Here is a 10,194-nt window from a genome sequence, read left to right on the forward strand (position 1 = left end):
CTTGCTGGAAGAGGACAAGAGAGCACAGGGAACACAAAGGTGCAGGGTGGCTGGAAGCCGACTGAAAAGCTCCAACTCTCTCAGCTTTGCTTCCCTGAGCTTCCTGTCCACTACAAGATCACAAGGGAGAGCGCAGTCTCCAGAAGCCTTCCATCTACTAGCATGGAGTAGGGAAGAAGGATGAGGAGGGACAGGAAGCAGTGGACAGGCTTGCTTTGCTGTGTGTTTGTGGAGACACACAGCTTACTAGTACAAACAAGGGTGGCTCCATAGGACCCTGCAAAGGAAAGGAGCCACCCTAAAACAGGATATCAGGGCCAGTCCTCAACAGACCAGCTGATTCTGCAGGAAGTTAACACTTTTATGCATCAAGGTGCAGCATCCATTAAACGTGATTTATTTAGTACCCTGTTTCCCCGAAAATAAGACCTACCCTGAAAATAAGACCTAGTGTGTTTTTTTGAGCCAAATAAAATATAAGACAGTGTCTTATTTTCGGGGAAACACGGTATTTTAAATAGCTTAAAGTAGTAGTAAAGTATTTATTTTACTTATATCTACTGCTAGCAAGCAGTAGATATAAGTAAAATAAATACTTTACTACTACTTTAAGCTATTTAAAATACCGTGTTTCCCCGAAAATAAGACCTAGTGTGTTTTTTTGAGCCAAATAAAATATAAGACAGTGTCTTATTTTCGGGGAAACACGGTATTTTAAATAGCTTAAAGTAGTAGTAAAGTATTTATTTTACTTATATCTACTGCTAGCAAGCAGTAGATATAAGTAAAATAAATACTTTACTACTACTTTAAGCTATTTAAAATACCGTGTTTCCCCGAAAATAAGACCTAGTACTATATTTGGGAATTGCTGAAATATAAGACCTACCCCGAAAATAAGACCTAGTGTGTTTTTTTGAGCCAAATAAAATATAAGACAGTGTCTTATTTTCGGGGAAACACGGTATTTTAAATAGCTTAAAGTAGTAGTAAAGTATTTATTTTACATATATCTACTGCTAGCAAGCAGTAGATATAAGCAAAGGTATGTTTTAAAAATAAAGTTACCAAACAGGTAAAAACTTAGCTCTGTCTCCGCCGGCCGTAGATCTGTAGCTTTTCGAGCGGCCGTGCACGAGGATGAATGCGGGCCCATGCGCAGTAGAGATCACTGGCGGGGAGAAAAGGAGAGAAACAGTGGAGGTGAATGCACGCAGCCGTGAACGTGCACGTCGGACAGACACCGTAGGACACAAGGAGTCAGCACCGAAGGGACTGCTGGAAACAAGTGGAAGGAAGAAGATGACCAGATCAAGAGGCAGCATTTAGGCTCCATTCACATACAGGTGAAACTCGAATAATTAGAATATCGTGCAAAGTTCATTTATTTCACTAATGCAACTTAAAAGGTGAAACTAATATATGAGATAGACTCATTACATGCAAAGCAAGATAGTTCAAGCCGTGATTTGTCATAATTGTGATGATTATGGCTTACAGCTCATGAAAACCCCAAATCCACAACCTCAAAAAAGTAGATTATTACATGCAATCAATAAAACAAGGATTGTACATAGAACAAAATCGGACCTCTGAAAAGTACAAGCATGCATATGTACTCAGTACTTGGTTTGGGCCCCTTTTGCAGCACTTACTGCAATTACTTTTGCACGATATTCTAATTATTCGAGTTTCACCTGTATATCGTTTCCCACGCTGTATTCCATGTGAAAGACCGCGCGTTAAAGCAAATATCTTTCATCCGCACGGATTCCGCTCCTTTGCGGCTATTATGTAGGATCCATCAACAAGAACTATTTTGCAGGCCGCGTGGTTTTCGTACCACCCAGCCACCGCAAAAGTCTGAACAATGCACATTAAAATGTCACTATAAAAACCTTTTGACTTTAATATCACTTTAAGTTTCACCTCTGTAAAGTTTCCCTTTCTAGTGAAAATACATGACCTGACCATGCAAAAACTTTAAGCAGAACCCAATGCTGCCCATCCCCTGTGCCAGATTTAGATGCTATTTTGTCTGAATCTCTCTGAAACAAAAAAAAAAGTACAATATTGTCTCAAGAAGAAAAATCTGAAATAACTGCAGAGTACATGATATGAATAATACAAAGCTTATTGCCATGCCAGAGCTGTGCTTCAGCTAGTGCTGGTTTGGTTCTACAAAGTCCTCCTTGACTGAGAAGAATATAAAATGATGGATTTAAGTGAGTAGTCTGGTTCATGAATGATAGATAGATCAATAATAGGAGAAAGCGATACAGCAAAGAAGTGAAGAATGTCTTTGATGTGCTTATGATAGCAATGAAAATGCTATATTAAGATACCTAAGGTTGGTGAGAAAAGGCAGCGATGAAGGCTAACTTTACAAGCTACGCCCATATTCAGGACATATGAAACATGGACACGTCCATAACAACCCACCCCGATCCTGCCCCCCTACTTGCCTGACTTGTGGGGGTTCTTCTCCCTGCAGTTTTGTTTTAATCTGATGCAGCTGTGCATGGCTCTGCCCAGACAGCCGCTTCATCCATTCACGGATCCGTTGAAAGAATCCGTGAATGGAGAAACTACAGTCCCGTCTACCACTGAGGCTGTGACGTTGCCGCACTTGTAGTCCATTCATTCTTCCTCCCATCCGTTACTGAATGACCATACCAATGTACAGATATGTGCAGGAGGAAGAGCCTGCAGGAGACACAGCATTGCTTCCATGATCCACTGATCATGATTACAATGCTTTACCGGCTCCAATGTAAAAAAAATAAAAAAAAATAAAATGCACAATTTTTTTTATGAAAGCGGGTTTGTATTTTTTTTAATGACAAACTTTACTTTTAATTTATAGAAGTGCACTATTGTATTTTATTTTTTTTAATGTTTGGCAAGTAGCTTTAAAGTAGACTTCTAGTTTGTATATATACTTAAAGAAAAACTCCAGGAAAACGTTTTATTACCCCTTGCAGTGGGGCCCCGCACTGCAAGGGTTAAATGCTCATTTGTGTCTAGGGACAAAAATAACAGATATATACTCTCCCAAAGCTCCGAGATGTCCAGCTGTCACAGTGCTCCCTCCAGCTTGTCTCCTCCTCCGCAGCCACATTGGAATTTTCCTTGACATCCTCGCATCTATACACAGTGTGCAGATGTGATGATTTACAGGACCATAGACCGCTGCAGAGGAGGGGGAAGAGACTCTGGAAGGACCAGTTTAAGAAGAAGCCGCCTCAGCAACGGGTGAGTAAAACGTTTTTTTTTCCTTGTGTTTTTTTTTACCCTAGATACAAATGAGCATTAACCACTTCAAGACCAGGTGTTTAGACCCCCTTCCTGGCCAGGCCATTTTTCAGTATTCAGAGCTGCGGTACTTTGACTGACGTTTATTCCGTCATGCAACGCTGCACTGAAATGAATTTTATACCATTTTTTTGGGGACAGATAGAGCTTTATTTTGGTGGTATTTAATCACCACTACGTGATTTATTTTTTACTATAATTAGGAAAAATTACTGAAAATTTTGAAAAAAAAAAGTTTTTTTTTACATTATGTTAGGAAACATTTATACAGATGTGGTTAACTCTTGCAGTGCAGTGGTAGCCCCACTGCAAAGGTTAATAAAAATGCTTCTTTAACCAAAAGTCCAGGCTTGCCAACAGCCAACTCTTACCTTTAGAATGCTCCCAGCCAACCTGATCTACCACTGGACAGTCTTCTAGAGCAATGTTTCTCAACCTTTTTTGAGTCAAGGCACACTTTTAAAACTATGCAAAATCTTGAGGCACCCCTAGTGTGTTGTGAACGCGTGCTAAACTCGGGGGGAAACAAATGTTCACGGAACTCGTCAAAAATGTGAAACGCACTTGAGGTGCCATTAAGGGTTGCCCCAGAATAACCATATCCTGGCAGCACCCAGAAGCTCCCACCCATCCAGAATAACCATATACTGACAGCACCCAAAACACAATTCATTACTGTAGTCATCTTTTAAATCTAAAAATGTGACTAGATATTGTTTATACAATTGCCAACCAAAGCCAGTTTGTAGTTTACCTTTATTAAAACCCTTTCCATTTGCAGCAATCCACTATGTTCTAAAACCGGCAGAAACTGTGTAAACTATTTGTGTACAAAGTACCCCCTAGAAATCTAATTTCATACTTATGTGATGGACTAACTGCAAATTCCAGAACTTGAGGTCAAAATACAGGCATCTACCTGTATTGAAACAATGAAACTCATCACCTTACACATAGTTTTTTTTTTCTCCACAAAAACTCTATTAAGCACTATGTTCTGAAAAGCTGATTCTCTCAAATCTACATAACTGCCAGACATTTAAACAACAGGGTAGGTCAAGAGGCAATTCTGTAACAGCAAATCAAGTGCACTTAAATATAAAAAGGACTGAATAGGAAGCCGAAAGTAACATTTGAATGTATTTTACCTCTTGGAACTATACCTGATTACATAAATCATAGTGCACGCGAAACACCTCCAGCTAAAGGAATGTACTTCCACCTTTTATCATCCTAAGTATTACTTTTCTGTACTATCTAAAAGCATCAGAATTTCTAATAAGAGAAAATTCTCTGCAGGTAGTTTTTAAGAGGGACTTACTGGGTTCCTGAGAAATATAAAATTTGCTTTCTCAAAACAGCTCAGACTGGTTGAAATATTGATGTATAACACATGCATTCTGTGTATAGCATTCTTTATTCATGGCTGTGTTCTTAGGCAAAATTGTGAGTGAGCCCACTCCCTTGGCTGAGAAGCAACCCCACAAATGAATGGTCCCAGGATGCTTTACTGTTGGCATGACACAGGACTGATGGTAGCGCTCACCTTTTCTTCTCCGTACAAGGTATTATCCAGATAGTGAACCAAACTAACTTGCGCTAGTGGAAATAGTAAAACTAAATTAAGATGGATTGAAATTTAAAATTGATATTAATATGACCCCGGAGCTAAAATTTCTAAAACCAAAAAGGAAAAAAGCTGCTGAACTCAGGCTAAAAGCCTACAGAATAATGGTGTAATGACGTGTACAGCGCTGTACACTTCATTACACCATTATCCAGATACCCCAAACAATCGGAAAGGGGATTGATCAGAGAAAATGACTTTATCCCAGTCCTCAGCAGCCCAATCCCTGTACCATTTGCAGAATATCAGTCTGTCCCTGATGTTTTTCCTGGAGACGTGGCCTCTTTGCTGCCCTTCTTGACACCAGGCCAAAAGTCTCACTGTGTGTGCCGATGCACCCACACCTGCTTGCTGCCATTCTTGAGCAAGCTCTCCACTGGTGGTGCCCCGACCCCGCAGCTGAATCAACCTTAAGATGGTTTTGGCGCTTGCTGGACTTTCTTGGGCACCCTGAAGCCTTCTTCACAACAATTGAACCGCTCTCCTTGAAGTTCTTGATGATCCGATAAATGGTTGATTTAGGTGCAATCTTACTAGCAGCAATATCCTTCTTGCCTGTGAATCCCTTTTTGTGCAGAGCAATGATGACTGCACGTGTTTCCTTGCAGGTAACCATGGTTAACAGAGGAAGAACAATGATTTCAAGCGCCACTATCCTTCTAATGCTTCCAATCGGTTAGTCTAACTCAATCAGCATGACAGAGAGGTCTCCAGCCTTGTCCTTGTCAACACTGACACCTGTGTTAACGAGAGAATAACTGACATGATGCCTCTGTCAACAGCCAAGCAGACCATATGTCCTGCAAATGTCCTGTGGTTGCCTGAAAAAATCTATTAGCAGAGATATATTTATATATATATCACCATTGCTTTTCACACTCACCTCCTGAATGCATAATATACAAATGTGTCCCCATTATTATCCTGACCACCTCAGAGAGGCTGAAGCACATACTTCCCTTCGTAAGTAGGGTTACCTCCTATCTAGCAAAAAAAAAACAGCCAACCAATAGACTGCAGGGGTCAGGAGTACATAGTGGATGGATTTCAAGAGTATGTAATGTACTAGTGTTAATTTAGTCGACTAAAACCTTTTCCTCATTCAGATTAATAAAATACAAACTAAAAAAGGACTAAAATGGCATTTTGTTTTAGTCGAATTTTAGTCATCTGAATTGTTTTAGTTTAGTTGACTACATCTCCAGTAGAGAAAATTGCAATGTATGTCCCCGAGTTACAAACATCCGACTCATACTTACAAATGGAGGCTTTTACTGTACAGCATGGGGTCCCAGGCTGCAGCCAAAGTTTACCGTTCAGCATTTCAGTCGTTGTAATGCTACTGCGCTCGTACCGACAAGGGGTGCCCGCCTTTTTCGCTCTGGTTCATAGTACTGTAGGTACATTTACAGGAAGTTGGCTCTTGTTAGACATACAGATGAGGGGCGCCCAGCTCTCCTTCTGGGTCACTGTGAGGTTTTTACTGTTGTCTGTAGCCTCCTTAGGAAGATTTCATCTCACTTCCTGTCCTTGAGACAACAGTGAGAGGAAATCTACCCCTAGGAAGGGAAATTCAATCCTGTAAGAGTGATCATGGGAAAAATGTGTTTCCACTGAAGCTTTATCACCAATCCTTGTTTCCACGACAACATATTCAAAATCCAATTGTCACAGGGACAGAAAGTGTGGTGAAATCTTCTGAACAGGGGCACACACAGCAAAACAAACATTACAGGGGGTTAACCCTTCCCTATGCTATCCAAAACTAAAAACAATTTTTTGCCTGGAGTTACACTTGAAAAGAGTACCTGGTCCAACTTATAAATAAATTCAACTTGAGAACAAACCTACAGTCCCTATCTTGTTCGTAACCCGGGGACTGCCTGTATTTTCGTCATAGTTTTAGCCCTACTAACTTTGTTTTGTGCAGGGGTCCAGAGTACATGACGCACAGAGTACAGGGGTCCAGAGTACATGACGCACAGAGTACATGACGCACAGAGTACAGGGGTCCAGAGTACATGACGCACAGAGTACAGGGGTCCAGAGTACATGACGCACAGAGTACAGGGGTCCAGAGTACATGATGCACAGAGTACAGGGGTCCAGAGTACATGATGCACAGAGTACAGGGGCCCAGAGTACATGACGCACAGAGTACATGACGCACAGAGTACAGGGGTCAAGAGTACATGACGCACAGAGTACAGGGGTCAAGAGTACATGACGCACAGAGTACAGGGGTCAAGAGTACATGACGCACAGAGTACAGGACGCACAGGGGCCCAGAGTACATGACGCACAGAGTACAGGACGCACAGGGGCCCAGAGTACATGACGCACAGAGTACAGGGGCCCAGAGTACATGACGCACAGAGTACAGGGGTCAAGAGTACATGACGCACAGAGTACAGGGGTCAAGAGTGTGTTATGCACAGAATGCAGGTGTCAGGAGTACATACTGTACACAGTGGAGCAGTCAATAGTACATGATGCACACAATACAGGAGCGAGGCGCACGGAATGTACACAATGCAGGTGTCAGGGGCATGTACACAGTGCAGGGGTCAGGAGCATGGAATGTACACAATATAGGGGTCAGGAGTGTGTTATGCACAGAATGCAGGTGTCAGGAGTACATACTGTACACAGTGCAGCAATCCGGAGAACATGAAGCACAGAGCGCAGGGGTCAGGACTCAGGAGCATGGAATGTACACAATACAGGAGTCAGGACTGTGTTAGGCATGGAATACACATGTCAGGGGTATGCAAAGTACACAATGCACACAGTGTAGAGGTCAGGAGCACACAATGCACTCAGTGTACGGGTCAGTATGTATGGTGCCACACATGGCACAGACACTGTAGCAGTCTGCGGTCAGTGGAGAATATGAAACCAGCGGATTACTCACTTTCTTCATCTCCCCCAGGCTGGCTCAGGTTAGGCAGCACCAGTCCCACTCACTGACAGTATCCGGACTTGGGCACATGACTCCTGTCCAAGTCTCCACCCCCCCGCCCCGGGTATAACATATACCATTGCTACACCGGGGCTGCGAACACGGACAGGCAGGAGGCCGCCACAACCACTTAGTTAAACCATTTCGCAGCAGCCTGGTAGACGCTCATATAAAAATAACATCCCGTAATGTTCCGAAAACTTTATTTTACCGATCTTACAACAGCTTTACAGCTACACCACTAACGTCTACCAATCACAGCTCTCCAGTCGTATAGAGGCGGAAACAGCGAAGCATTGTTCTGCCATTGGCGATTTTGAAAGGGCCGTTTTTGATTGGTTCCTGTGGATTAGGGAAGTGTACGGTTACCATAGAAGCAGAATTTATCTTCCGGGGTGAGCTACTTGTCGGTTGCACGGGGACAACAGAGCAGTGAGGCGGCTCAAGGAAGTACAGCTGCTAGGTAGTATGCCATTTACTCGTATATAACGTGTAGGCTTGTGACTGTACACTCACTTATATACAGCGTGACAGTACTAGGGGATCATTCTTATTTATTCTGTCTTTTACAGTATAATGGGGGGAGAATTTACTGAGACTGGAGCAGCTGTGCATGTCAGCTTCTAATGATGCATTAGCTTCAGTCCTTTCTGAGTCAGTGGGACAGAAAAATGTAATTATTATTATAGGTATTTATATATAGCGCCAACAATTTACGCAGCACTTTACATAGTTGCACATTCACATCACTCCCTCCACCCACCTTACAATCTAAGGTCCCTATCTCACATGCATACATACGGGGCCAACTTAGAGAGGAGTCAATTAACCTTCCAGCATGTCTTTGGAGTGTGGGAGGAAACCAGAGTACCCGGAGGAAACCCATGCAAGCACAGGGAGAACATGCAAACTCCTTGTAGATAGTGACCTGGCCAGGATTCAAACCTGGGACCCCCAGAAGCGCTAACCACTACGCCACTGTGGCACTTGCTTACACCATGCTTGTTCCAGGTCTGTGACTCAAAAAAATGATTTAGAGCTGAACTCCAGCCTTACCTGTTTCCCTGCACTTTGTAGTAAGTCATCTCCTGTGTTGAAACAGATTACTCCTAATTCCCTGTAAACTTGCATCACCACAATGTAAGCCTGTGAAGTTGCAGCAGCAAACTTGAACCCACCTTTAAATTTCCTGCCTGAATGACCTCCGTCAATCACTTCTTTCCCTGATCCGTATTGTTGTTGGCTCCTCTTACAGTTATTAGCTTTCTCTGCCATCGTTCATGTTTTCTCTAAGCTTTATGTGAAAGAACACATGGCCGGCACCCCCTTAGACAGGCCTGACACCAGTCAACCTATCAACAGAAGTACCGGAGGGGAGGAGGCACATCTAAAGGGATCCCAGGGATGTGTTATTTCAAATCATTTGAAAAAAGAAAAAGGTCCGAGGCAATGTGCTGTGAGGTTTTCAGAAGCCTGCAAGCTCCTACCAACAGAGAAAACAGAGACGCCTGGTGATGACATCACCGGGTCTCAAATCAGGTGTTTCCTAAAAAAACTAAATGATTTGGTTCTACATTTTCAATTGCATGTTGATCAGGGGGAGGAGAGTACGAGGCAAGGTGTACAAATATTCTATATGCACACTATGTGTTTTTAACTTTAATGCAGACATAGCCAGGCAACTAGTATTTTCAGGAAACCAGTAATGGCATCGCCCATCTCTTTACTGAGAGTGCGGCTAATTTGCTATATTCTTCTATGTAGTGTGCAGATCAATATCCCTGGCTAGCTCCACATATTACCTCCTCCTACAGCTTGTGCCTCTTTACCTGTTAAACAAGAACTCCGGGCATGTACAAAATTAACCCTTGTAGTGGGGCTACTCCCACACTGCAAGGGTTAGGTGCTGGTTTTGGTCTAGGGTTCTAAAATACAAAAATATATATACACTCACCTGATCCTCTCTCCCACGGCGGTGACCACTCACCACTCTGTGGAATGTCCCTCAGCATCTTCACGTCCAATGCAAGTCAATGGGCGTGATGATGTCACAGGTTCTTGGACTGCTGGAGTCCAAGGGAGAAGGGGCTGTGGGGACCGGTCTAGCAGGCCAGAGGGACTGAGAATCGGGAGAGTATATCCTTTGTTTTAGACCCTAGACCAAAACGAGCACTTAACCTTTGCAGTGCCTGCGTAGCCCCACTGCAAAGGTTGATTTTGTATAAGCCTGGAGTTCTTCTTTGGGTCATATTAAAGTCAAAAGGATTTTAAGCTATTTCAAATGGTGATG

This window comes from Nanorana parkeri, unplaced genomic scaffold (genome assembly GCF_000935625.1).
Source record: "Nanorana parkeri isolate BGI_ZX_2015 unplaced genomic scaffold, ASM93562v1 scaffold446, whole genome shotgun sequence".
NCBI lineage: Eukaryota > Metazoa > Chordata > Amphibia > Anura > Dicroglossidae > Nanorana > Nanorana parkeri.